The following is a 3,442-nucleotide window of genomic DNA, read 5'->3' as shown; positions in this document are numbered from 1 at the left end:
AAATGAATCCTTTGGATGACTTTTAGAGAAGAGCAATAAACATGTTAGGGTACTGGAAGAAAAGCAAAAGGGACCAGAGGGTGGGAGCTGAATCATTAGGTTGTAGGTATGCAGAGGCTTTAGAATGGGAGAAGACCTTTCAGGTTGTAAGCACCCAAGGGCCAGAAGAGGAAAGGACAAGTTTTAAATGGAATATGCCCAGTTGCAGGCCCAAGAAGACTGGCTCAAATTGCTGTTCTCTTCTTGCCTGTTGGGTCCTGGAATGGTCTTTTTCCTAAACTGGCTGTGATAAGCAGCTTATAGCTCATATCCTGTTATCTTTATCCTAGTTTTAAACATCCCTGCTCAAAGCAAACTCAAGCACTTTGTTTCTCAAGCAGCTGCCTAGGTTGGAATTCTATGGGCCGGAGCTGCCAAGTTCAGCCTCAGTGGGGAAGGCTGGTCAATGCCAATAGGTGGAACAACTGGCCATTCCACCCAGCTGTTCCACCCCACAGTCCCAGACTGTCTCATTCCAGGTCTTGCTGACTGTGGGGGCGAGAGTTGCCACAAAGATGAATTTTTCCTTCTGCTCAGGCCGGTGTCCAAATCCTGCAACTCCCCCAACTTGTCCTTTGGAGAGACCCGCGGAGATGTCCTAGGCTTGGGGCCCCGCTGAACCAGGGTGTGTGGCGTAATTTCTCATGAGGCTGGCTGAGTCAGCAGTTACATTTGATCTACTGACCCTCCCTCTCCTCTCCTGACTTGGGATCCAGTAGGCAACCTCACTCCCTACTAAGACCAGCAGACATGCTTGAGGGATCACTGAGGGGTAGGAGTGTGGACCCTCTGTCTGTTACACACGACACTGTTTCTGCTGCTTCATCCCTTGGGTCAATATGGGTGGCTTAAAGAATTCAGGAAAAGTTGAGTTCTTGGATTTCACTTGGAAGGAAGGAAAGAGTTGACTGGACTGATTCTAACACTGGTGCACTAGGGAGAAGGGGAGCCAGGAAGAAGGCTGGGGGCCCTGAAAAGGTGGAGGACCAAAGGCGAACATGCCTCTAGGGTCTGCTTGGAAAAGAAGTCAAACTTACTGGATAAACTGGAATTGCCAGGACAGCAGGTCTAAGAGGCCAAGCTAGGTCTTCATTCAAGAGGATTAACTCATTTGTGTCAAATCAGATAATTTAGGCTCTCTATTCTAATTGGAATTGACTCTTGTGATTACTAATCCAGGAATGGATCAAGGACTCTGCACTTCAGCCGTGGGTTCCTACAGGGCCAGGGACAAGTCCTTGACAGGCAGAAGGAAGATCTGTTGGCCAGGCCCTTACCATGAGGACCTGACCTCACGGCAGGTGACAGCCTCTTGGATTCCTGGAATTCCTGATGCCAGGTCTCCACTTTCCTCAAGCTCCAGGGTTCCCACTTTCAATGTTTAGAATAACAGGAAGCTCTAAGATAATCTATGGGTAACCAAGGGCAAAACTGCTCTGTGTGTCTGCAGTCCGTAGAGGCCTGTTGCTATCACACTGTGGCCCACAGGAATGGTGCCTCCTCACCTGTGTGCCACCATCCTGCAAGCTCCATCCAATGGAGCAGCCAGTCCAGGAAAGGGAGGTTCTTGAGCACTGCAGTTTTCCTTCCCTTCATTCACTCCCTGCTGCCCATGCTGAGGACACTGCGGGCTCTCCTGGCAGGCTTGCATCCTCCCCTGCCCAGCCGCCCTCTTTCCCCTCTTCGCCTCAGGCCAGCTAGCCCCAAACAGCAGGTGCGGGAGCCCAGGTTGTTGCAAAGTTGGAGTGGAGGGAAAATCTGAGCCCAGCACACATCCCTGGACCCTTGCGGAGCCCACAGTACACGGTCTTTCTTCTTCTCAGCCCCCACTGTGACTTTAGGGGTCAAGAGGGGTTCAGCTGCCCAGTTTCCCAGACTGCTTCAAACTTACTCCCCTGAGGAAGCATTGCCGGGGTGAGGATGCCACACTCTCCCAGAGGCAGTGGGATCAGAGGGCAAGAATAAGAAGTGTCTTCCCATCATCCCTGCTTTCTCGTGACCTAATGAGCTTATTCTGGCTCTAAGCTGTCTCCCTGAGCCCTGAATTCTTTCCTGGTGCAAGAAACCTCCTCCCCTCATGCTCTGGGTCACAGCTCAGTTTTCTTAGAAGAGCAGAAGTAGGAAGTCAGGGAAATATGAGGGCCTCAGTGAGGTGGAAAGTGGGGGTCCCGGATAGCATGGTGTAGTAGGAAGAATGTGATGTTTAAAGCCAGAGACTTAGGATAAACTCTCTGCTTTGTGACATGGGCCAAGTCACTTTCCTATTCCTAACTTGAATTTCTTCATACACAAAGTTGCAACGAGGCTTACCTTGCAATGCTGTCCTGTGGATTAGTGAAAACATACACAAAGCACCTAGCACAATGCCCAGTAGGAACTGGGTAGAAAGAGCAGCTGTTATTGTCATCATAAGCCTGTGTTTTTTCAGGTCCAATAACCGGTTGACTTTGGCTCCACTGCCATGATACTGCTCTTAAGCAAAATGTTGGGGACAAATAGAGGTAGAAGGTACTGGTGACTTCTCCAAAAATGTCATCTCTTCCTCCCTCTCTGCATTTATGAGAACATAAATAGAAATGAAGCTCAGCGTTGTGAAATTCAGGGTTCCTTTTTTGCCCTAAATACTTCTGAATAAAGCCAGCCACAGGAGCTGCTCCACAGAGCTGGGATTCGAAAACCAGAAGCTGGTGAGGGGAACGGAGGGAGGGGAAACGGAGGAGGGAAAACCAGAAGCTGGAGGGAGCCTGAGGCGCTCCCAGCCCTGCTTCCCCTCCCAGCCGCCAGCCAGGCGCTCACAGTGACCTGCCCAGACTGTCCCAACACTGCCCAATTCACTCTCACCTCTAGCCTGTGGAGCACAAGCATGGCTTTCACTTTAAGAAAAGCCAATCATGAGAAATCCAAACTTAGGAAACCAAAATGAGGACAAAGGGATTCACATGACATACAAATGGGTTCTTTGCAAAAGACTTCTGCTGATGCCCATCTGTTGTGTAAAAAGAGGCACCCTTGGGTGTAGGGATCTAGGGTAAACTCTAAGTCCTTTAAAAAGAGACAACTTCTCTTCAGCAGACTCACAGTGATGTGATAACCCCAAGATCTGCTGGAATGATTGATTGTTCCCAAATATAGGAAGTTTCCACAGCAAAGAAATGTCTCAGCCTTTTCTGCTCATGAGGATTTGATTTTCTCTAGGAAACAACTAGAAGTCAGAGGTAAAAATTCCTAACCAATCATTTGAATTCTCCTTTCCTTTCCTCTCCTTGGTGATCCTGGGTGCTGGGAAGGGTTTTAGGAACCAATTATTTCCTAGCATCTCCTCCCCAGTCGTAAAACACAGAAATGGTCATTCCAGGTCAAAGGGTTTTGCACCCCAAGACAAAGGAAAGTTCTTGGGAAGTAG

This window comes from Macaca fascicularis, chromosome 7, assembly GCF_037993035.2.
Source record: "Macaca fascicularis isolate 582-1 chromosome 7, T2T-MFA8v1.1".
NCBI classification, from domain to species: Eukaryota; Metazoa; Chordata; class Mammalia; order Primates; family Cercopithecidae; genus Macaca; species Macaca fascicularis.
Note: the sequence above shows the minus strand (reverse complement) of the source record.